This window comes from Halichoerus grypus, chromosome 10 (genome assembly GCF_964656455.1).
Source record: "Halichoerus grypus chromosome 10, mHalGry1.hap1.1, whole genome shotgun sequence".
Taxonomy (NCBI): domain Eukaryota; kingdom Metazoa; phylum Chordata; class Mammalia; order Carnivora; family Phocidae; genus Halichoerus; species Halichoerus grypus.
The window spans coordinates 26853413-26879976 of record NC_135721.1 but is presented as its reverse complement, the minus strand read 5'-3'; the positions used below and the strand labels follow the sequence as shown (position 1 = coordinate 26879976).

Here is a 26564-nt window from a genome sequence, read left to right as displayed (position 1 = left end):
GTATGAAGATTGCATAACTATAAAATTGAATATTCCAACAACAGAAGAAAATGCATTCTTTTTAAGTACACAGGCTATATTCATCAAGATAGACTATATGCTGAATCATAAATCATGTTGTAATAATTTTAAAGGATTCAATAAATAAAACTTATGTTGATTTTTTTTTTTTTTTGCTTTTTAAAGAAAATATTTTTTAAAGAAGTCTCTTTTAGTAGGCTTAAGGAAGCCTACCTCATACTACTTGATGACAAAATATAGCTAAAAAATGAGGTTATAAATTGGATTTTAAAAATTAGTATTCTCTTCTAGGTTATTTTACAAACCAAGTGGTATCCCACAATGTACAAAAGGAAGTCTCTCAGTGAGGAAAATGTTTTTAATCGATAAATCAAAAGATAAATGATCAAAACTCAAATGCTCTGAAAACCAGTTGCAGGCATTGTGTTCATATGACACCAAAAACAATAAATAATAGAAAGTCCTAGAATATTCTTTCAAATAATTGAAATATTTTAAAGAAATTGTATCAGCCATCTCAAAGAAGAGAAGAGTGCTGATAGGCTGAATTCCTTTCTAATTCAAATAGGATTTATGACTATAACTCAAGGTTGTTTTTCATGTTCTACATAGAGCTCTACAAAAAGTATTTTTGTTTAAGGTAGATAATCTATCAAAAACCTGGCCAGGCTATGACATAAATACCTAATATGGCTAAGTAGGCATAAGGCCTGATTTTTTTCACTAATCCAGAGGTAGAATGGTGCTATTTATGTTTTCTTAAAGTACGTATGACTTGGTTTGGCTTGCTTTGGCTTGGTTTGCTTTGGCTTGCTTGGTTTTGGTTTTAATCTAGTGTTGACATCTAGTCAGTTTGAGATTGGTAAGAATGAGGAGAGTCTTAGATGTCCAGCACCAAAGTCAGAGGTACATGATCAAAGTACTGATATGTGATTAAGGAGCCCAGGGAACCAGAAAAAAGCTGGAGGGGTAAAGCAATCAAGACACTGGTACAGAAGGCTGGGGAATAATCTGGGAGCAATGAATGAAAGGCTGAATCAGAGCCCAAAGGATGTACCAGAACAAGAGAGAGGTTTGGCAGTCACTAAAGAATGCAAAAAAGTAAAAAGCCGGTCAAGAAAATAAATTGCACAGATCAAGCTCCATGCCCGTGATGTGCATGGAACTGGAGGTTAAAAATAGAGTGGGGTCTAGATATTCAGGGATGGAGCCCAGGATGGCAGATGGGAAACCAGACCCAGACACAGGAGTCACACAAGAGTGGGAGTCAAAAACCCACCCAAAGCAACTATATTTTGGCAAGCAAAACCCAAACAGAACAGATTAGCCAGGACACTAAAGATTGGAATTACTGAGTTCCAACCCTGGAAAACAAATATAATTATTGAGCTGGTAAGTATATGCTAGTGGTTATGTATGTGAAGCTTTACCTACATCCATGTATGGGTAACCTGGTTAACAGGGGAAAGAGCAGCAAGTTGAGCTTGAAACTGACTCAAAATCCTCTGAAATATACAATGTGCCCAGAAGCAGAACTAAGACCAGGTAAAACACAGAAATCAGGTAGAGAGGCTCACCTACTAGGAGCAAAGATGGCTCAAGAAAGGACCAGACATTTCTACCACAGAGACTGGGTTCTTCCATGAGATTTAGAGGGACATTAAATTTTATCCATCTTTTTTATGATTCAACTATTTATAAATATCAATACTGCTAAAAATCAGATGTCATGAAATACAGAAACAAGAACTACACCCAAAATAAAAATCACTAACAGTCTGATAACCCAATAAATGTGACTTTAAATATATAAAAGGCCATATCAATTATCATAGCTCTGTCATATAAGTAATAGGTATTTATGAAATGGAATGATATTGTCTATTTTTCCTGTGCAACAAGAGCCATTAAAAGAATGGTGATTGTGTCCAGATTTTATGAGGAATTTGTTTTCACAGAAGTGTTCAAATTGAAAATCTCTGGAGAGCAAGTGAGCATTGTCAGGCCCAACAGACAAGGTGAAGGCAGACAGGGATCAAGCACAACTGTTGAATATGGTCTACACTGGAGTGACACAGGTGGACTGGGTCATTGCCCTCCACCCTGCCCTTGTTATCTCTGCTTCTCTGGAAGGCTGACTTCACTGAGGACTCACAGTCCTTGAGCCCAAACAGACAGGGGAAATATGTGCTTAAATTGTTTAACTGCTTTCCCTCTCATTTACCCCTGACTTTCTGGGCTCCTCTCTCAGGTCCCCTTCCCTAGTTCTGGAAAACTCTCATTACTACTCTTCTAGACCCCAGATTGAGGACATAGGTATCTCTTGAGAGAGCTCCTCCCAAGAGTTGAATCCTGCTGCCAAATCCAGGGTAATACTAATTCTGCAGTTGGTCTAGATCTCTATTTGCTGCTTGCTTAGAGACAATATTGACCACTGTGTGGAGGGTTTCAGTTGTCCCTCACCGACCAGATGCCTTGATATTAACTGCTTGCTTCCTGTACCCATGCACCTCCACCCCATCACGAGTTTCAGCCACCTGATCAGCCACTTGCTGATCTACCTTAACATCCAGAGAGCTCTCACACTGCCTCTTTTACAGAGCAGGTCCCTTTAGAATAATTTTGCTTCCACTTTCTGAGGTGAGCGTGCACACCCTTAACTTAAACTCTTAATAAAGGTAACAATATTACATGGAGCGGTTCCTAGTGTCAAGGTCCAAAGCCATGGGCTATACGAAAAGAAAGTTACTAAGACAAATCACTTGTGATTTCCTGATCTCCCCAGATATATTTATTAGGAAAACAGAGATGATACAGGAGAGGCCGGGAATGATTTTGTCTCATCTACAAACCACTGAGCAAATATTTCTGAGTGTTCAGAGGACAGCCAAGCTCATTACAGAGTAAAATAGAAACGCACTAGAGTTCATGGTAAAACCAATGAATTATGAAGTCACTTCCCCGTCGTTTCCCTCAGGTGTCAAATGAAGAAGCTGGGTTAGGTCACCTCTGAGGCCTCCTTAAGCTCTAAAATATCCAAGATCTGTAAAGGATAGCTCAATTTAAATTGGCATTTTATGTCAAACATACAAAAACTTATTGACAATAGGATGTATTTTTGTGGGTACTACATAGAATCAGCATGGCTAAAACATGAGGTTTTAAAGGAAGGTGGAGGCAGATGTTTAAAAATTGAGAAACCAAAACTTAGACTTAATTTGTGGAGCACCCACAAGGTCTGAAGAGTAAGATACCTGAATCCACAAAACATCTGACAAATTCCAATTCATAGCCACCTGTTTATCAGCCTATTTCCAGAGCCCAAAGTGTGGTGGAGGTTGTAAATACAGTTATTACATAGAAATGCACTATCATTTGGGAAATGATGCCATAGAATTAAAAAAAAAAATTTTTTTTAAGTGTCTTTTATCATTTTAAAATCTATGGCCATAAAGGCAACTGGGCAATGCCAGCAAGATGGTAAGAACACAGTGCTCCATCTCCCTGGTCAGAACTGAATGGCCTCAATTTCCAGTCATTCACGTTTTCAGGAACATAGTTTTCCTTTTCAAAACGTTTTAATAGTTATGAATGACTTGTTTTCTTTTTTTTTTTTTTTTTTTTTTTTGAGAGAGAGAGTGAGAGAGAGAGAGAGCACAAGAGGGGGGAGTGGGAGAGGGAGAAGCAGACTCCCTGCCGAGCAGGGAGCCCGATGCGGGACTCGATCCTGGGACTCCAGGATCATGACCTGAGCCGAAGGCAGTCGCTTAACCAACTGAGCCACCCAGGCGCCCATGAATGACTTGTTTTCGATATAAATACCTAATCTGTTTTTCTATCAGATTAGTTCATGATGGAATAATGTATGCCAATTTCATGCATAATTTGCACTTTTATAGCCGAAACATCAAGAAGAAATATTATCATTAAATGTTGATTTGTGAAGCAAGAAGAAAAAAGAAAAAATCATTTTTAATTCAAGCTCAGGCCCATGTTTATCAGGCCACCAAGAATGGAGAATTCTGCACAGACAGCACACTGCTTGCCTAAGGGGTCTGCTCTTTCCCACAGGTCTCCACCCCTGCCTGCTGGCTGCTCCTTAGAGCAGAATCGCGAGGCAAAGAACGTGGCTCCTTTGCTTGTAAGAACAGAAGCTACACTGTAAAACGGGTCGGCAAACGATGACCCACAGGCCATATGCATCCCACTGTTTGTTCTGGTATGGCTCTCAAGCTAAGAAGGGTTATTGACAGAAAGAAAAAAGAGAAAAATAGTTCAAGACGTGTGAAAATTACATGAAATTCAAGTTCCAGTGTCCAGTAAATGAGGTGCGGACGTAGCCAGATGCACTTGTTCACACACTGTCTGTGGCTGCTTAATGCTATAACATAAAGTCAAAACGTTGCAACAGAAACCATACAGCCCACAAGCTCTATATACTGTCTGGCCCATGAGAGTAAAAGCTTGCCAACCTCCACCCTAAAACATCTAGGAAACTGCCGTGTTGCCCCACAGACAGCAACAATATTCCACTCAGCCACTGCAAATGTCTCCTGCTTCTCATGCCTAATGCAAAGTCAAATCTCAAAGTCAACGCTCTGCTTTAACACGAAAGTCCTCTACAAAAATACCTGTTTCTTTCTAAAACTTCTGCCACGGTTTTTCAGGCTCAGTCGCTTGCCTAAAACCAGCATCTCTGCTTTTCTTCCTGTTCTTCTCTGTCCCCAAACTCAACCAGATTTCTTCATAGCACTTAAATGCGGTGAGGATTTATTTTCCATTTGTCTGTCTCTCCAGCTGGAGAACAAACTCAATGAGGCTGGAGTCTTATGTATTCTGTTCACCATCATGTAATGCTCTTTTAAAAACACCCAGTACACTTAGCACTAAATGGAAACTGCTTAACAAACACCGAAGGAATGGCTGACCGAATAAGCAAATAAGTTAAGGCTAAAAGAACCAGGGAGAAAAAAGTTTAAAATGGATTTTTTGAAAGCACACTACACAGCCCCCCCACCAAAAAAAAGATCTAATCTGTCTGAAAACTAAGGCCGCAACTCACAAAACAATGACCATGGACCAGACACTATGCTCAGGCCTTCACCTCTTGGAGCTGCTGTAACAAATCACCACAAAATGAGTGGCTTAAAACAAGAGAAATGTATCCTCCCACAGTTCTGGAGGCCACAAATCTGAAATCAAGACATCAATAGGGCCACACTCGTTCTAGGGTCTCTAGGGGAGGTTTCATTCCTTGTCTCTTCCAGCTTCTGGGAGCTACTGGCATCCTTGACTTGTGGCTACATCACTTCAACCTCTGTTTCTGTCCTCACCTGGCCTGTGTCTTTTCCTCTTCTGTCTCTTAATAAGGACCCTTGTCATTGGATTTAGGACACACCAGGTTAACCTAGGATGATCTCATTTCATGATCCTTAATCACATCTGCAAAGACCCTATTTGCAAATGAGGTCACAGTTGTAGGTTCCAGGGATTAGGACACTGACATATCTTTTGGAGGCTACTATTCAATTCACTACACTTCGCATCAGGATATTGGCACATTTGTGATTTCATCTAAGTTCTCCAAGAGCCTTGACAGTTACTGCCATTTCTCAGATAAGAATACTCTAGGGCGCTTGGGTGGCTCAGTTGGTTAAGCGACTGCCTTCAGCTCAGGTCATGATCCTGGAGTCCCAGGATCGAGTCCCGCATCGGGCTCCCTGCTCAGCAGGGAGTCTGCTTCTCCCTCTGACCCTCCCCCCTCTCATGCTCTCTCTATTTCATTCTCTCTCTCAAATAAATAAATAAAATCTTAAAAAAAAAAAAAAAGAATACTCTAATCATAAAAGTGAAAAGGCTAGCATTTAAACTAAGTCTGTTGGGTCGTAAGACTATGCCCTTAACCATCATGGAATTTTACTGTCTACACAGCCATCAGGGCCTCTTCCTGAACTGCCCAACTTGCAGGTGGAATATACCAGAGTCCCAAGCCACCACAAAATCCCTCCGTTTCCCTTCACCTACTTACACATCCAGCCGGTCCACCTGGAGTGCAAAAAAAAAAAAACAAGAGGCTACCTCACAGGTCACTAGGAAACTCCCCATTGTCCTCAGGGCTAATCTGACACAATTAGCCACCTTCTCTAAAATTCAGTTCCTGTTTCTCTTAGTAAATTTTGCTAAATGCTTCATGATATTCATGGCAAATCAAATACACCGTGTGTCCATCACTGATAAGCAGTGTGTATGAGAAATTCTCAAGAGAACATTTTCTTTACTTCACTCCAGCTATCTTATAGAAGTATAAATTACTTTTTTTTTTTTTAGTCGGGATGCGAATGACAGTGGGGCATCTCACATGGTGACAAGGAAGTAAGACATAAGGAAGGAATTCTTCTCTGGTCACTTTGAATTAGAACATGCCAGTGACCCTCAAGGGACTATAAACTGTGGGCATTCCTCCAAACTCTTTCAAATTGTTTGGCTCAAAACTCACATAAAGTTAGTTCCTTGTGAAAATCCCCCTCCTAGTGGCATGAGAGAATTAATGTACTTCCAAATGTAAACAACTTGCTCCTTTCATAGCTGAATCAGAACTGTTATATATCATGCCAACTCAGAGGGAACATACAGTCAAGGAAATGGAAGGGTCAAAAGCCAACCACCTGGAAATTTATGTCAGTTTTTAATGCTTAGGCTCCTTCACCGCAAACAAATATCACACTTTAATACCACTGCACAATAAAGGAAAACCTTTGACCTGTGGGCTTGTGGAAAAAGCAGAATGAAAAAGCAGCATTCATGTGAGAGTCAAAACCTATCCTGCACTTTGGTGAAGAATAAAAAGGCTTTTATGCTATGTCTTTTACCTCCGTTGGAGCTGGGGCTTAGACTGACTGTGGACAGGAAACTGACAATGATTGAGCAACTTCTCCTTACCTGATTGTTCCATAGTTTTTATATCATTGAATCTTCACAACCACCCTTAAAAATAGGCAAAAGCCCTCATTTTAGAGTTGAAGACATTGAGGCTCAGAAAGTCTAATGACCTACCAAAGGTCAAGCAGTTAATTAGCAGCGCAGCCATATAGGGTAAACCAAAGAGATTCCCAAACACCAAGCTTACCTAAATCAACTTTTTTTTTCCTGCTCCTGCCAGTATATTCTAAACATATGCTTTTAAAATAATGAAATGCTATATCTTGCAATCAAGTTATTATAGCATTCTGGTAAGTCTGCAAGTGTCATGCTGTTTTCGCTGAAGATGACCAGGATATGACATTGTCTCCTCCTATTTATCACGCCCAGCCAGCAGACTGACTGTCAAATACCCACTGCTGTGATCTGTTTAGCAAGGTCAGCTGCATGATTGCTATGAATAATTGGATGCCATTAATAATGGTCAGCTCCAGGATATAGGAAAGTAGTCAAGCGTGATAATTGTATTTTGAATTCCAGCAGATTATTTCCTGGGGAGTAGGAAGACAACTACTATATGGGATACAGCTTTCCTATGGACAGAGAGATAACTGATTCCCTAGAGGTGAAGGGGACAAGCCAAGGGCTCTCTTAATAACATATGTGACAACTTCTGGAAAGAAATATGGAAGTGAACATATTGCAATATGCGGCTAATATTGGGAGGCCTGACCATTACTAATTGTCTTCAGTACTTAACTCTCTTAGTCCTTCATTTAGATTATCACTAGAGCTTTACATATGGAGGGGGAGGTGTCCGTGTCTAAATATGGAAGCACCAGTGAGGTCAGATCAATGCCTAATTAGGAAATCTAATCCAGTTGATAGTCATATGAAAGGTCAAGCATAAATCTTTTGCTGTTTAATGTGTATTAAATGTCCATAATATATTAAATGCTGTGAATACTGTAGAATAATGATATGGAACAACATTATTATCTTTTTTAAAAAAATCTTATCAGAGAATGAAGGCTTTGAAAAAAAACCTTCTAGAATATAATAATAAAAATGAGAAACTAAAGAGATTGGAAAAAGTCACATTTTTATAATCATGTGAAAAGGAGAAGTTGAAAACAATTTTAGAGAAAGATAATAGATTAGGGTTTGGGTGGTAAATAAAGTAAAGAGCAAAAGAAAAAAAATCATAGAGAAATATAATAATAGCAACAAGGCATGTTTTATTTCAACACCCATCAGCTGTCAGTTTCAGACGTCAATATGGAAACTTTCTTAAACTGGCTAGCCATGTGAGCGAACAAAATTAAACTTAATTAAACTTAAAACTTACCATAGCAGAAGTATAAGTAAAGGAAACGCAATGGGAACATGGAGTCATAATACAACTGTTGGAAACAGTAAGTATTCAGCATGTATTTCAATTCTTGTCAGCTTTTCCATTATCTGGAACTACTACAAGATGGACCATTTGACCATTTTTTTTCAAGGGTATTCAGTATTCGCTGAAACGAAAAGACAAACAAATGGATCATAGACAAAATATACAAGACAAAACTATAAAACTCTCATAAGAAACCATAGAGTAACTCTTCATGACCTTGGGTTAGGTCATGGTTTCTTAGATATGATACCAAAAGACAGGTAACAAAAGAAAAAGTATATAAATTGACTACATCAAAATTAAAAACTTTTGACCTGTAAATGATACCATCATGAAAGTGAAAAGACAACCCACAGAATGGGAGAAAATATTTGCAAATCGTATATGTGATAATGGATTCGTATCTCAGTACAAATAGCCAAAAAGCAGAAACAATCCAAATGTCCATTAACTGATGAATGGGTAAATAATGTGGAGTAGATCCATATAATGGAATATTACTCAGCCATAAAAAGGAATGGAGTACTGATACACACTACAACATGACCCTTCAAAACTATGCTAAGTGGAAGAAGCCAGTCAAAAAGGCCACATGCTGGGGCACCTGGGTGGCTCAGCTGGTTAAGCGACTGCCTTCGGCTCAGGTCATGATCCTGGAGTCCCAGGAGCAAGTCCCACATCGGGCTCCCTGCTCAGCAGGGAGTCTGCTTCTCCCTCTGACCCTCCCCCCTCTCATGCTCTCTCTCTATCTCATTCTCTCTCAAATAAATAAATAAAATCTTAAAAAAAAAAAAAAAAAGGCCACATGTTGTACAAATCCTTTTATGAGAAATGTCCAGAATAAAAAACTTATAGAGACAGACAGCAAATTAGGGGTTGCTTATGGCTAGGGGAAAGAAGACAGGAGGGAAAAGGTGACTTAATACTAATGAATATAAGGTTTCTTTTAGGGGGGATGAAAATGTTCTAAAATTAGTTCATGCCGATAGTTGCATAGCCCTATGAACATACTAAAAAGACATTAAACTGTATACTTCAAATGAAGATGAATTTTAGGTATGTGAATTATATTTCAGTAAATTCAAAGCTGTTTGTAAAAAAAAAAATCAAAACAGAAAAATACCAACAGGTATAGGTTGCTTCCCTAGTGACAAAATCATTTTATTTTTAGACTGGAGATCCAGAAAGGGAGAAACAACTTCCATAAGTCCGACAGTGAGCCAGAAACTAAGTGGGATCCCTAAGATTTCTGCCTCAGAAGATCCCCCAGGCCTCAACGCCACTGAAAAATTTCTCACCTTTTATGGTCTGTCTTTCTGAGGGGAGGAAGAAGGGATCTTTTCCCCTCAGTGACAGTGGCCTTACTGACTGATGCATTTATCCAGAAGAACTTCCATCAGCTAATGTACCCGGAGGATGCCATAACCTACAGGAAGTAGGCAATATCAATCTAGCAGGTGTCTTTGTTCTTAGATAATAGTAAAGAATTTCTAAGGGGTCCCCAAACTTAGGCAAGGTCTAAATAGTTTCCTGAAAGGAGCATCAGATGGAAGCATGCAAGATTTTTAGGCATTAGAGAATTATATGAACAGGTGATGGTCAGTTTATAGAAATAAGGACCCAGAACCCAGATGTCCCAGTCTTAACTATGCCTCCCAGGCAAAGTAGGAGACTGAAACCAGAGTACTGAGGGTCAACTCTTTGACTTTTGCCCTTAAATGAGTCCCTTCCTCCCCAAGGGAACATCCATTTCCTTCCAAAACCACCTTTAAAGCCACACAAGCTAGGGTAGCAAAAAAGAAATGAAAGATCCTCATCCCAGCTGCAATATGTTCAGAATCTTCAAGCATCTTCTTTTAAAATCAGAAGATAAGAAAATGCCTTAGATATCAATGGCTTCCTCATTTGCACAATGGAGAAAGGGAACACCACCAAGAGAAGTCAGTGGAAATGTGGTACACACCCAAGTAAGAAAGTGTATCAGAAGTGTGTGTGTGTGTGAGAGAGAGAGAGAGAGAGAGAGAAAGAGGGAGAGAGAGAGAGAAAAAGGGAGAGAAGGTGGTGAAAGGGTTCAGGGAGAGCTAAGGCTGAACATCAGAGCCTGGGAACATTTTAAAGGTTTTCTAGAACAGATCAGAAATGAAAGAGAAGTTCCTTATGCTTGAAGACAAAGCATACAAGAGATACAAGAATGGAAAGTTTTTGTTCTCACTACTGTGCTCCAGGCTTTAGAAGAAACTTAATAATTACAGAATTCAGGATTTTTTTTTTGTTCTTATGCCCGTTATTTTATTTGTAATAAATTTTACAACTCTTGAGTTCCTATTGCCCTTGTTTTCTTTTACTTCTGCTTGAATTATTTTTATTTCTTTTCATAAAATAAAATGTATCTTGAAGAGAACACTGACAAGCCTTGAGATGGAGTCAATTAACCAGTAACATATCCCTGCCAATTTTCCAACCACTACAAATTAGCCTGCACATGAGGAGAAAAGGTGAGAACAGAGGTGGACAGCATACACAGCTCCATGTTTCATTCATCTTTCCAGAATGGTGGGGATATTAACTAATTACCCTACACTATGCCTCTGTAGGATAAAAAAGAGTAATCCAGCTGTGCCTTACCTTAAGAAAAACTAAAAATGACTTATAAAAGTAAAAATTTACCAAAATTATAAATAATGAAACAGAAAACATATTCATAAAAGAATTTGAGATAAGGTAACATTTGAAAAAGAATGCTTAGTACATTTACAATATGACTTTATTTCTTTTTTTTTTTAAGATTTTATTATATTTATTTATTTATTTATTTATTTAAGAGAGAGAGAGAATGCACAAGCAGGCTCCCCGCCGAGCAGGGAGCCCGATGTGGGACTCGATCCCAGGATCCCGGGATCATGACCTGAGCCAAAGGCAGATGCTTAACTGACTGAGCCACCCAGGCGCCCAGTATAACTTCATTTCTAAAACTTGAATTACTCTTTAACCAAAACCCATTATTTAAAAATCCAAATTTATAAAGGCAGATGCATTAGGGGGCTAGTTGTTAAATTCATAAAAAGATGTCTTTAAATAGCATGCCACCTCCACCTCCCACCTCCATGTACTAAAAATATGATTTGATTTGCCAGCAACTGATCAAATGCAAATTCAGGGAAACACAGAGATTGTTAGAGCTAAATATGCCTGTATTTGTCTTGTTGTTTCTGTGGGTAGATAGGAAAATTGAAGATCTGAGTAATTAAGTAGTCTTTCTGAGATTAAAGTTTATAATTAGGTTCTCCTAGTTCCTTATCTATAAAATATCTGTCTGTACATAATACTAATACACAAATAGACACAAATTGTGCATGCTAATGGAAGAAGCATAGAAACATGACATGAAAGAGTGGATATTTCCAAAATTATTTCATCTTAGCCTTTGGCTATATTTTATTTGCTTTACCCATACAAAGGTAGGCATTGGAAATCTAATTTCTCATGCACATAAATTGACTTTCAGTAACATTAAGCAGAATGTCTATGAGAAGTAGATCAAGGAATAGAACCCCAACACATGCTATAATCTGAAGAGAATTCTTCAGAAAATATCATGGAGGGGGTGCCTGGGTGGCTCAGTCGGTTAAGCATCTGCCTTCAGCTCAAGTTATGATCCCAGGGTCCTGGGATCGAGCCCCGCATCGGGCTCCCTGCTCAGCAGGGAGTCTGCTTCTCCCTTTCCCTCTGCCTGCCTCTCCCCCTGCTGTGCTCTCTCTCTCTATCTCTCTCTCTGTCAAATGAATAAATTAAAAAATCTTAAAGAAAATATCATGGAGGGTGACAAAGGCAATTATCAGATTTTAAGTGATCAAAGCAAAATTAAATAAAAGATTTTAAGGACAGGGCACTATATACTAATGCTTTTCAAACAAACAAATTTCATTTTAAAATTGAACCTCAATAAGTATCTGTACCTCCAGCATTCCTCTGATCAGCCTGAGACTGATTTTTTACAAGGACTAAAGAAGAATTTATTGGCTAGCTTGCATTTCTGCTTTTGAAGGCAAAACATACGACAATAGACTTGCTCTATCTAGTCTACAAGGCCCCGGGTACTGCATAGCCCCACAGGAGATCATGGCCAGGTATTCAGAAACTTGTGCAAGCAACATCGTCAGCTTCCAAAACAAACTTTAAAATACTACTCAAGGAGAGAAATGCATAATATAAACTCCATTAAGATGGATCATCAGAAGTCCAGAGAACTTGAACCTTGTAATAATAGAGCTGCATGTCTAACCAACAAGAGAGCAATGTAACCAATTTAAAACTGAATACATGGCCACATCCCAGAGAATTCCATGGCAGTCAGACACCGAGTTTCATAGAAGGTGCTAATCTTGACTAAGAATTTTATCTTATTAATGCACTCCCTGTCTAGTAATCAAGTCTGACAAGGCCAGATAAAAGGGAATATATTTCTTGACAAAAGAGAAGCATGGGACTAAATAACACAAGTGGATAAAACTGCTTCTAACAATCTATTTAAAGATTTCATTAAGTAATGCTGGTTAGTTTTGATTCTTGATAATGGAGCTACATAGGAGTTCCACATGAATATGGAATGATTAAAAACAATGTTCTCAGACAATGAGTATTAATGTTGGTTATACTAGTGGAAAACAGACAAGGGACCTTTGGTGGAGCCAAAACACTGAGACTGAATATACATATGGGGTATTCTATGAGAAGGAAGTTATGGTTGAATGGATATTTTAAAAACAAAACAGTGCTGTGAATAGGGACAGCCATCCATGTAATTTTTGTCAAGAACAAATGGGCTGATTAAAGCCGTTAGATATTGTGATAATACAAAAGGGGAGCTGGTGAGAAGATTCACTAGGCTCAAATGAATAATAAAACTGAAAATGAACAAAGATTATAACATCACTTCAACAAATGGAGCCAATGATAATGCTCTTTGTGTCCACAGCACCTTTTATCTGAACAGTTCAGAGCATTTCACAGAACCACCGAATCATGACTTTTACAGTTGAAAGTGACCACAAAGATAATCTACTGCAAACACACAGGCTTCTGTGTGTTCTATGACATCTCCCACACACAATCACACAACCTATTTGATCCCTCCAGTAATTTCATTTCCTCCTGAGTACACCATTTCAGATCTATATTAACAAAAATCCAGAATATTCGTATTTGTCATTTTCTTTGCACGGAAGCCTACAGCAAAGCTTCTCACCATGCAGGGCTGTGAGGTGGTAGGGCAAGAGAAGAGGAGAGTAAGAGAAGTCAAGCAAATGTTATGAGGCAGAAAACGAAAGTGGTAACTGACTTTGCGGACCTTAGAAAGTTTGCAACCTAAGTCCATCAGATGTCAGAGGACTGGGAGCCAAAAGAAAGACCATTCTCACCTCAGGATCCTGGAAAGGCTCAGGAATTATGATCACTCTGAAAATGGGTACAGATGGAGGTTATCAACCTGGGGGTGGGGGGTGTGGTGGATGCTAAAACTCTGTACAAGAAGAAGCCAGATCTCTGGAGCCCTTCCCCCACCCTATATAGCTAAACAACGGTCCCACATGGCAGGAAACGCATGTATTCAAAACCGCATGGAGCACCTACTACGTACCAGGCACTGTTCTGGGAACTGTGGCTATGGAAGTGAACAAAACACAAACACCTCAGCCCTCAGACAGCTTACATGGTGGAGAAAGGCAGCATGCAGAAATAAATAAATAAAGTAATGAATAATAAAGCAAAAAAAGTAATAATGGCAGATGGAGATAAATGACAGGAAAAAAATTAAGCAGGGACAGTGGACAAGAAGGCAAAGGGGAAGAAGTTAATTTAAATAGGGTGGTCAGAAAAGGCTTTCCTGAGGGTGACAGTGGAGCAGCAACCTGAGGAAGTTGAGATGAGTCTCTGGGGAAACTTTCAGGCAGTGGGAAGAGTAAATGCAAAGGCCTGATGAGGGAGTGAGTGACCTCACTCGGTGGGGGTTAGTGAGGCGACACTCCCCATGAGGAGACCAAGTTGGCTCAAGTAGGATGAGCAGGGTGGGGAATGACAGGGAACAGGGTTTAGAGGTAATAAAGGGGCAGGAGGAGACAAGAGAGTGGATCATAAGGCCTTTTAAGTTATTTTTAGGTTTGGACCTTTGCTCTGAGATAGATGGGATGCCACTGCAGAGTTTTGACAGAGGATGGAATATACCCTGACTTATAATGGTTAGGGAATCCCCATTCAAAAAATCTTCATGCCATATAAGCCCATCAGTAAAAAAAGCCCCATCCCAATCATCACACATAGAGCTTCTGCTTTTGTCAGTCTAGGCTGCTATATGAAAAATACCATAGACAGCGTGGCTTAAACAACAGAAATTTATTTCTCATGGTTCTAGAGGCTGGGTAGTCCAAGACCAAGGTGCTGGCTGATTCAGTTCCTGGTGAGAACACACCTCCTGGTTTGCATATGGACACCTTCTTCCTGCCTTCTCACATAGCAAAGACAGAGAAAGAGAGAAGAAAGCTTTCTGGTATGTCCTCTTATATAAGGGCACTAATCTCATTATGAGGGCTCCACCCTCATAACCTGACTACCTCCCAAAGGCCCACATTGGGGATTAAGGCTTCAACATATGAATTCAAGGTGGGGACAGGAGGACACAAACATGTACTCCATAGCAACTTCCAATTGGCTTTTTAGCCCCTCACTCTAATAAAATACAGACCCCTGAGGATCATCAAACATTTTTTAAAGCCTTTTAGATGAAAAAGATAAGCTAAAATAAATAAACTGGGGGGGGGGGAGGGATCTCAGAAGAAATTGGAATAATCTGATGAGCAAAAACAAATTTTAAAAAAAATTCAAAATAAATTTCATCAAAGAACCAAGCTGTAACATCTATGAAAGAAGAACAGGATGCTCTAACAAAGGAACAAAGTGTGTCCTGGAAATAAAAACTGAGAAGTAAAAGTTATAATTCAGTAAAACAGTAGGAAAACAGTTGAAAGAATTACCCAGCAAGTTTAAAAAAAAAAAAAAAAATGGAAAATGACAGAAGAGTAATACAATAAGAAAAAATTAGTCATTCAGTCCAGAAGATGTAGCACTTAACTAAATACAAGGAAAACAGAGGGGAGAGAGTTATCAGACAAATAACAGAAGTTACAGCTTCTATCAGGTGTGAAGGACCAAGTTTCCATATTGAAAAGGCTTTTGACTGCCAGGGAACAGAATGGAAAAGTAGGTATGGGGGGAAAAGAGCCGCAAGCTCTTCTTCCACAGGAGGAAGTCAACAAACAGTTAAAGTTAAATATTGAAAAGTCAAGAAATAGCAGTAGGAAAGGCATGTTATTTGGAAATCACATGGTAAATGCCAAGAGAAACAGGAAGCAGGAAGCAGATCACCCATTCTGGTGGTACCTCTGCCCTTATCCCATTTCTTCAGGGATATTTTAAACTTTATAGAAAGAATCCAGCACCAGGGTGCACCTACCAATTTGGGGGAGGGTAGGCTAGCCACCTAATCTCTCTACCTCAGGGACCTCCTGGGGCAGAAAAATCTAAGCTCTTAACCTGAAGTCAGTGAATAGGATATAGGGCATCTGTGACCTTGAATGTTTAAAAAAATAAGTATTTATTTTTACTAACATCTGACTGAAATTTCGCATGTTATTTAATTATGAAGAAGCAAAAAACCACAGTGAAATCAATGGTACCTGCTACTCTGTCACCAGTAGAAATCATAGACATTTTCATATCATATTACAGTCGGCCCTGATATCTCAAAGTATGTTCATGCCACTTTAATATAATGAAGTTATTAGACCCATCTAGATCTTATTTACTTAACAGTTCCTTAATATGTTAATTAAAAAGCATATATAATTGCCATATCATGTTTGTTTTTTAATATGTGGATAGCATATTTCAATATAATTGGGTTTCTTTGTAACTTTATCTATTTCAATTTATGTTTCACCTGCCCTCCAAGATGAATATGGCACATAGGGACACATGGTACCAAAAGGAGAAGAGGGAGAAGGAAAAAGAGATTAGGAGGCAAGAATCTGATGGACTTTGAGGGTATATTGCACAGGACCATTCTATATGGCGCCCTGCAAAAGAAAGAAAGATATTCAGATATTTACAATGACGATCCTCATAAAACAGCACTCAATTAATTCTGTGCTGTGACCAGGAACCAGAGACCCCTACTAGAGGGTTGTGCCACCCTACACAGCCAACTTCCAGAGAGGGCAACAGCCAAGACTTGGGCTCTCAGCATCATGGACGCATGGGTGAACTGGCACAAAGGTACATATCTTGTCACTTTCCCCAACCTCTGCCATAATACACTTCATTGTTCATTTGCTATCTCTTTGCATTAAATTAGAATTATCTCCTCCATATCCTCAAAACCTGCTACCATCTACAGCACTGCCTGACGGCCTCTCACTTTTTTTTTTTTTTTTAATCCTGTCCCCATTACTCCTTTGACCTCCCAGGTTTTCTGCCTTGTACCTCTGGTTTTCTTATTCTCCCTGCTTCACCCATGAGTGATCCTTACAGCCATCAGTCGCTCTATGGGAGCATGCTATATTAACAGCTACAGACGTCCCCAAACCACACCACCTGCCCTGCAACAGGTGTCATCAGAGTACAGAGATGAGATGAAGTAGGTGGAGGGGGCATAGCCCCTTCTGGAATCCTTTGGTGGGTGAGTCTGGCTCATCGCATCTATCTCAGGCAAGCAGTGAATATCTGTCAGCCTCCCATTCATACGCCAGCTTCAGGTCTCCCTCCCATCATAGCTTTTGAATTCTGATAACTGGAGGAGTTTATAAGCAGACAATGAAATCAGTGCCCAGAAAATATAACTGGAAGAAGCTGAATTTGCATGGAGAAAAGAGCACCTATATGGAAAATATAAACTGCCTCCCTCATTAGAAGGGAAGAAAGAAGAGTGGACAGAGGAGGAAAGGAAAAGGGTAAGTAAGAAAGGAAGCTGCAAATCACTTCTCATTAGAACATCATCCAGATTATCCGAACAATGGAGAAACAAGATAGGCAACGACAGACAAGTAGCCCGAGCTTCTTGACACACTAGACATGAGTTAGCTACAAGGAAAGCTTAAGTAGGTCTGTATTTCTACAAATATTCTAATTTTCTGGTACAGGAGTTCTTCAAAAACCAGTTTTAAATTGACCACAGAATATGTTACCCCTTCTGCCTCATAGGAAGACACTCATGATGAAGAGAGAAACAAAATTACAATGGTTAAAAGTGCTATGTGTACCCTGCAAAATGATTATTTACAAATGCCAATCAGACCTTGTTATTCTCCTGAGTAATACCTTCCAAGAAAGCCACAATGCACTTAAAATACACGCCAATGTCCTTTCCCCACTATATCAGACCTTCTGTGACCTGGCCCCTGTTGACTTCTCCCATCTGATCTTGGCCACTCCCCACTCTTGCTCATGGCATCTACCCCAGTCCCCTCCTGCTCATGGCATCTAGCCATACTGGCCTTTCTGTTCCTCAAACAAATTACATTTTCCCACCCAGAGCCTTTGCTTATACTATTCCTCTGCTTGGACTTTCTAATTCCCCAATGTTTCCATCATTAACCCTGTCTGTAATGGTTCATTTTATGTGTCAGCTTGACTGGGATAAGGGATGTTCAGATACCTGGTTGACCATTATTTCTGTGTGCCTGTGAGGATGTTTTAGGAAGAGGTTAGCATTTGAATCAGTAGGCTAAGTAAAGATCATCCACACCAATGCAAGAGGGCATCATTTAATCTGTTGAGGGCCTGAATAGAGCAGAAAGGCAGAGGAAGGGTAAATTTGCTCTCTTGTTCGAGCCAGGATATTCATCTTCTCTTGCCTTTTTGACATCAGTGCTCCTGGTTCTCAGGCCTTCAGACTTGGACTGGAACTTACACCATTGGTTCCCCTGGGTGCCAAGCCTTTGGGTTTGTACTGGAATTACACCACCATTTTACCTTCCTGGGCCTCCAGCTTGCAGATGGCAGACTGCAGGATTTTACAGAAGCCTCCGTAATCATGTGAGCCAGTCCTTCATAATATTTCCATAATCTTTTCTTTTCTCTTTTTCTTTCTTTCTTTCTTTCCTTCCTTCCTGCCTTCCTTCCCTCCCTCCTTCCTTCCTTCCTATCCATCTATCTATCCATCCATCCATCCATCCCTCCATCCTATTGGTTCTATTTCTCTGGAGAACCCTGACTAATACACCTTCTCATCATTCAAGTTTTAGCTTCTATGTCACAATAGTAAAGAGACCTTCCCTAGAGCACCAAATTAATACTACCTCATTCCCAAGCCCCCTCTATGCTTTTACCGCACTTCATTTTCTTCAGAGCACCGATCTTGCATGAAATTCTTGTTCCTTTGCTTACCTTCTTCTGTCTACTCCATATAAGCAAGGGCCTTATCAGTCTTCCACTGCCATTAGAAGACCACCCAGCACATAACAAGCACAAAATATATATTTGTATGGATTGAGTTAATGTTAAATGACTCTATTTGCTTAGGATGAGTCAACAGTATAACTATGTGCCAAGTTCTGATAGTTGGAGCTTAAACCTGACCTGACGGGTAAGCACATAATCACTCACAGTCCCAGAGGGAATCTCCTTTCTAGAGCTGCAGTATACCAGCAACAAAATACCTTATTTTGTACCATTTAGTTAGGATCATCAGCCAAAGCCACATACCATGGGAGAATGGGTGGGGAGAAACACAATAGAGTTAAATCGTGAACTATGGTACAAATACATTAACTTGATTGGAGAAAAATACTACTATTGCCATCTTATACACTAATTTCATGCACTAAGAGTCAGCAGGTATCATAAATCAAACGTGACTTTGGAAGTTGGGCAGACTCAGGTTCACACCCTAACTCTTGATCTCTGCTATAGAATGAATTGTGTCCCTCAAAATTCATATGTTGAGGCCCTAATCCCCAATATAACTGTATTTGGAGATAGGACCTTTAAGAAGGTAACAAAGGTTACACAAGGAAATAAGGGTGGGGCTGCAATCCAAAAGGACTGGTGTCCTTATAAGAAAAGAGACACCAGAGCTCTCTCTCCCCACATGTACACACAGAGGAAAGGTCATATAAGGACACAGTGAAAAGGCAGCTGTCTGCAAGCCAAGAAAAGATGTCTCACCACAAACCAACACTGCTGCCACCTTGATCTCGGACTTCCAGCCCCCAGAACTGTAAGAAAACAAATTTCTGTTGTTTAAGTCACCCGGTCTGTGCTATTTTGCTGTGGTAGTCCTAACAGACTAATGCAACCTATACGCAGTGTGATCTTGCATCACTTATTAAACTTTCTAAGCCCAAAGTCTATAAAACCAGGAAGAGAAATCTCAGTTTGCAGGATTGGTGTAAGGCCTATCGTGAGCTTTATGGAGAGTTTAAAAATAGGTACTCAACAGTCATTGTGGAGCCCACTGTGATCTGCCAGCATGTGAATCACCTGTTAGCATTCTACTGATCGCTGAAGGTATTTGTCTCTACTACGCCAAGTGAGTAACCAGTTAAAAAAACTAGAATGGTTCATCAACACTCTAAAGGACATACAATTTAGTGGTAAAAGTAAATTCACCACAAAATAAATACATGGGAAGGAGGTTTTTAAATTCTGACCAACTGATTTGCCTTTATAGACATATCATGTATCAATTTGGAATACTCAAGAAATAAAATAAATAATCTTGCAATAAGTATCCAGTAACCATCTGAATACCAGTGTCACTTTTTGATAGTAAGTGTTATTCCCTTAGGTAACTCAGTTGCCTCTCCGGGATTCAGTGTCCTCATATGTAAAAAAAGGAGAAATTGGCCTACATTATTTAAAAGGCCCTTCTAGCTCTGAGTCTAGGGTTCTATGGGTCACCATTCTTTGAAAGATAAGGCAACGGACACACTATCTGCAGTTATCTGCTTTAGGGGTATTTCCAGTAGAAGACAGAGATCTGTAAAGATTCATCTCTCCCCTCTCTCACCTGACCCTGCCCCCCAAATCCCACCTTCTGATCTGTTGCACACATTCACAGGTCAGCCACCCAGAGTTAGCCGTGCAGTCTGGAGCAACGAAATCAGACAATATCTTTAAACATCCCCAGTACTTTAGTCTCTCAGTAACACCACCTGCTCTAAAACTATGGCTTGAAAGGTGATATTAACATACAACTCTTGGGCTTGTGTTTATTCTCTGGTGGGAAATGTAAACTGTCAGTGCTGATCACAATCTTTCATGGCTCAGATCATCATCACTGCACCAGAAAACATGTTTTGATATAATTTAGCCCACCCCTAAACACCCAGTGCAATTCAAGATTTGTATTGTGTCGGGTCTGCATGCAAAGAACCTTAGTGCCTGGGAAAGGCTTAGAGGACTTATGGGTGCTTACATCTCGATTCTGAGTGCACGACAAAAGAGAAGGGCTGGATTTGCTGTGTGTGTTCACTACAATACCCCAAAGGATGTGTTTTTCTCTTTTTAAAAGAAGAGGGTGTTAACTGGGTATTTTATTTTTTCCTGAAAGGTTTGAACTTGCATATGAGGCATTTGGTCAGACAACCAAAGGATTTGTGTCCCTTCTGATAAAACACAGAATTGTGTTCTATGCCCTGCAGAACTCTCCACAGTCTTCTCTTGATGTGATCTCAAGTCAAGAGTATGACAACATGAAAAAGCACATTTCATCCCTAACATTTTCCTATGGCTGAAGCTTCCAATGCCGTGTCCAAAATAGTTACTCATATTTATTTTGTGTTTTTCTCAAATCACTTCAATGTTGTCCCTTTCGTTTCACCACAAATAAAACCCATTTTATATTACAATTATTGAAACATTTAAATTGAATACTGTAATCTTTGTCATGTATCTGTATAATTCAAAGGTTGTTCATTGAGAACATGCAAGTTTTATTTCCTCTCTTACAAAATATTATCATTCACTAGACACTTTCTCTTGAATGACTCTAAATAAAGCAAGGGAAAGAATTCATTGGCATGAACTATAACTACAGATACATAAATACACATATATGTATACACATATATACATTTATACACACATACATAAGTAAAAGACATCAAAGTGAATTATATTATTGAAAGTAATACTGTTCATTGTGCAAAATTTTAAACAGACTAGAAAAGTATAAAATAAAAAGTAAAACTTTATTCTCCTCCCCATTTTCTATCTCAATTCTCCAGAAATAACTAGTATAATTTTTTGTGTATCCTTCCAGAATTTTTCTAAGCAAACACCAATATGTGTATATATATATGCATATATATACAAATATATTTGTATAAAAATGCATATATACATATGCATGTATGCGCACACATACTACACTTATCTTTATTAACTAGTGTTGATATCAATGCTAGAAGTCAATCATATAAACTGATTTTTTAGGAACCCAGAAAAAAGGCCCTGACATTTTTAGATCATGGCTGAATCATATATAATAACAGCAGATATAGTAATAATGATAATAAAAATAATAATAATAGCAGATACTCATTATTTAGTATTTACTATTTACCAGTCCAGTGCCTAGCATTAATCACACTTATTACATACATTATCTCATTGAAACCTTATAGTAACTCTATGAGATATGTGTTTATCCAGGTTTTTCAGATAAAGAACTAAAGCTTAATGAAGTTAAATAACTTGTCCAAGATCAAACTGTTAGTGACCAGGGCAGGGCTGCAGAAACAACAATCTTAATATTTCTACCTTTTTGTTAGATTTGTAACCTTGAAAACAAATTATAAATAAAATCTGCATTCTCTGGGAAGATATGAGAAAATGAGAAAATAAAGGATTTGCTAGTATAAAGGCAGAGGGAAAACAATTTTTTGCCCACATAGACATTTATTAAGTAGATGCAAAAAATAAGTTCTTTTATAAGTCCCAAGCATTCTCCCCAGGGGGCAGCAGCGTGTCAAATTTTAAACCTTTGAAGAGAAAGCAATGGTTGTCAACTTTGGTGACTCCCCCTTTGTAACTGTCCCTTTCACCGGAACTCACATTTCCCTTTTCTCCTGCCCTACCACATTTCCTCATTCCTTGAGTTGAGAAAAGCCAGCAACCCTTGCTGACTTTCTTTTCCCATGCCAGCATCTTGTCCAGGTCTCCTTTGCAGGCAGTCAAGTTAGGGATCCTTGTCTCTCTCCACCCTACCCCCAGGATCCCTTCTCACCAATCCCCCAACCCTAGCCAGTTCATGAAATGTACTGTACATGACTCCAACCCATCTGCTGGGTAATCTGTGTACAAATTCAGGGCTGCTAAGGGGTCACCCATTCCTGAAGGAGAAGGCATTCATTACCTTTGCATGTTTAAGTAGGCTCGTGAGATACATTGAGTTTAGCTTCAAAAGGTAAATAACTTGGAAGTCATCACTCCAGTCCTTACAACAAGAAAAAGTAAACAAATATCTCATCACAAAAAAGAAATGGTAATTATGTGCTGAAAGGGAGGTGTTAGCTAATGCTATGATGATAATCATTTTATAATATGTAAGTATATCAAATTAACACATTGTACCTTAAACTTACACAATGTTGTATGTAAATTATACCTCAATAAAACTGCAACTCTTCTTTGCCCTTTAGAGAACCAATATCATAGGGTAAACTGCCACCCCCAAATCTGGAGAAACAGACACATCCAGAGAGATGTAGCATCTGACATTTGCTTACCTGCAGCAGAAGCTTCTGGGTGCCACAAGTGGTAGGACCATTTACTTTAGTAATTTTTCCAAACTGCTGGAGGCTCAGTGGGGGCTAGCATGACAGTGGGAAGTTCCTGGGGGACACAAAAATAAGGGTCATCTCCCCACTTTCAAGGCCTTTCCTTCCAGGAACCCCCACCAAGTTCTCCTGGTGAAGATCCAAGAAAGGTCCCCTCATGGCCCTGGCAGGGCAAAGGGAAGAATACCCATTGAGAAACCATTCCAGATTCTTCTCCATAACAAAAGCATACTCTGCAGGGGCAAAGACTTGGTTGGAGGGAGGAAAGATGCCGAAATCTCCTTCCTTCTAGCAGAAGAAAATCCCTCCCTACTCCAGCCTTTCTATCTCACCAAAAGAAGGGGAGGAAATCCATAGTCAACTGGAGACAGGGCTTCAAGGAAATGGGTTTGAAATGCTGCAGACAGGAAAAGGAGTAGGGGACAGGAAGGATGGGGAGAAGTGCTATAACCCTGAGGAGGGACACAGATACTTGTGAAAGCCACAACTTTAAGGCACAGGCCCACTGCGAGACTGAGACTTTATCAGAAGTTTGAAGAACGATCCCTCTCGCCCACATGCTACTAGCACACCAGTAAACCTCTGGTATAATGACAGTGGAAGAGAGCTGAAATACACAGTCTCTTTCTCAGAAGCAATACAGACAGAAGCCCCAAAGCCAAGAGAGGAGCCAAAACAAGGACACTAAATGACTTTGAAGCCTCTGTTACCTATAATTACAACAAATATTAAATATGGCTCAGCTCCTAGCCAGACGGACACAAGCCCTCACATTAAAGACCTATTTACCTCATAACTATTACCCATACAACAAATCTAGCTTTCAACAAAAAGTTACAATGACAAAAGGTGAGAAAAGACACACTGAAGAGACAAAGCATCAAAGCATCACAACCAGGCTCCGATATGACACAGATGTTAGGATTATCAAACAAGGGCTTCAAAATAACTATGGTTAATATGTTAGAAGGTCTAATGGAAAAGGTAGAGAAGAGACCAGATTGGTAATGTGAGCAGACAGGGGGACTCTAAGAATGAACCAAAACGAAATGCTAGAAATCAGAAACACAGTAAGACAAATGAAGAATGTTGTTAATGAGCTCATCACAAGACACAGTACAGATAAGGAAAGAAGCAGTGAACTTGGGGATGCCTGGCTGGCTCAGTTGGTAAAGCATGTGACTCTTGATCTCTGGATCATGAGTTTGTGCTCCACATTGGGTGTGGAGCCTAGTTTAAAAAAAAAAAAAGAAGAAGAAGAAGAAGCACTGAACTTGAAGACAGGTCAATGGAAATTTCCCAAACAAAAATACAAAAAGAAAAGGGAATAGAAAATAAAAATAAAAACAGGGTGCCTGGGTGGCTCAGTTGGTTAAGTGACTGCCTTTGGCTCAGGTCATGATCCCGGAGTCCTGGGATCGAGTCCCACATCGGGCTCCCGGCTCAGCAGGGAGCCTGCTTCTCTCTCTGACCCTCTCCCCTCTCATGCTGTTTCTCACTCTCTCTGTCTCTCAAATAAATAAATAAAATCTTTAAAAAAAAATAAAAACAAAATATCTAAGAACTGTGGTATAAAATCAAAAGGAATAACACAGCAGTTTGGAAAAATTACTGAAATTACTAAATTTACTAAATTACTAAAATTACTAAAAAATTACTAAAAATACTAAAGTAAATGTAGCAGAAAAAATATTTGAAGTAACAATGACCAAGAACGTTCCAAAATTAGTGATAGACATCAAACCTCTCCCTAGGGAAGCTCCATGCTGCAGGGAGATGGCCTACTTGTGTGTCCTTTATTTCCCCCACACAAATCTCTTGGTCCCTGGTATCGAAACTGGTTTTAAGGGGAGGGGAAAAGGTGGCTATATTAGTTTCCCATGACTACTGTCACAAATAAGCACAAACTCGGGGGCATAAAATAACAGAAATGTGTTAAAGTCCTAGAAGTCAGAAGTCTAAAATCAGGCAGGGCTGGTTCCTTCTCTAGACTGTTGGGGAGAATCTGTTGTCTTGCCTTTTCTAGCTTCTGGAGGCCTCCTGCATTCCTTCTGGAACCACTCCAGCCTCTAGCTTCTACCCCTACAGCTCCTACTTCTCTTCTGTAGTCAAATATCCCTCTCTTTTTTTCTCTCTGTTCTAAGGACAAGTGTGATTACATTATCTCCTGAATAATCCACGATAATTTCCCCATCTCAAGATCCTTACCTGCATCATAGCTGCAAAGTCCCTTTTACCATATATGGAAATACTCACAGGTTCCAGGAGCGCCTGGGTGGCTCAGTCAGTTAAGTGTCTGACTCTTGATTTCAGCTCAGGTCATGATCTCAGGGCCGGGAGATGAAGCCCCCCCATCAGGCTCCTTGCTGCAGAGTACGGAGCCTACTTAAGATTCTCTCTCTCTCTCCCTCTCACTCTGCCCCTCAGAAATTAGTACCTGGATATCTCTGGAGGCCATTACTCACCCTATCAAAGCACCCTTTTGGGGTTTGGACAAAGCAGGGACAACAAAATGACCACAATATATTTCCATGGATCTGGCATTCACACACAGGACTGAAGATTATTATGAAGCTTAATACTGAACTTCACACTAGCTACTAAGGACACCAAAGAGCTCTAAGAAAAATTTACTCAAAGTCTTCCAGTTAGACAAGATGCACACAAGAAATGTTGGTAAACGCTTGCCTCCTTTGTTTTACAAAATTAAAAAGTCAGCTGTCATAGCCTTATTTCATTCTGATAAGTTCTACAGATACTAATTGCAAAACAGATGTTGTCTTACAAATTTCCAACATTAACTCATAGGCAAGGCTTTGATTATCTTCCAACTTGAAGGTTTATTTTTAAAAAGGGGGGGAAAGCAGCTTATTTTCCCATGGAGGTTGGCAAGGCCTGCATTCATTCAATGAAACAATGAAATTCGTGAACGTTTAAGAATTTATTTCAGAGCATGAAGATGTCTTTAACACACATTCCTGTCACCCTAGGTGACAGGCCCTGGTATTATTAGAAAGAGATCTTAGAAAAACTAGGGGAAGGTAGTTTCTTTGTACTAGGGAGAGAAGCAGAGGAATGGGAGGTGGCTGGGCTATATATAGATGGAAATGACATTTGTAACATTTTTAACAATCAGTACCATTGGCACCAACCCATAAGAATGAATGCCAGCTGAAAACAAGCCTTCCGCCCTTTACTGTGCATATCTCTTGCTATCAGCACTGAACATGCAGCAAAATTATCATAGGAAAATAAACATGTTAGTACTCTTGGTTCAGTATTCTTTATATTTCTGGACTTCCTTTGGGTACTGCAGTTCATATAATTACTCTACAGTGTTTTTTTAAATCACATTCATGGGGACGGGGAATAAGAAAGCTCCCAAAATAGCAACA

The 26564-nt window shown here is 39.6% G+C and overlaps 1 long non-coding RNA gene across 2 annotated transcripts in view; it reads right to left on the bottom strand.

Moving 5' to 3' along the window:
• The window catches only part of LOC118536220 (uncharacterized), a 207305-nt gene that overhangs the window by 97589 nt on the left and 83152 nt on the right, over positions 1–26564 (bottom strand). Inside the window, exons 1-2 of one of the 2 annotated variants that reach the window (XR_013442160.1) lie at positions 23119–23218; positions 8288–8459 (exon numbers count right to left, since the gene is read on the bottom strand). This is a non-coding gene — a long non-coding RNA (uncharacterized LOC118536220). Of the gene's footprint in view, positions 1–8287; positions 8460–23118; positions 23219–26564 lie in introns of those variants that run through there. The other variant, XR_013442159.1, reaches the window with a different exon arrangement.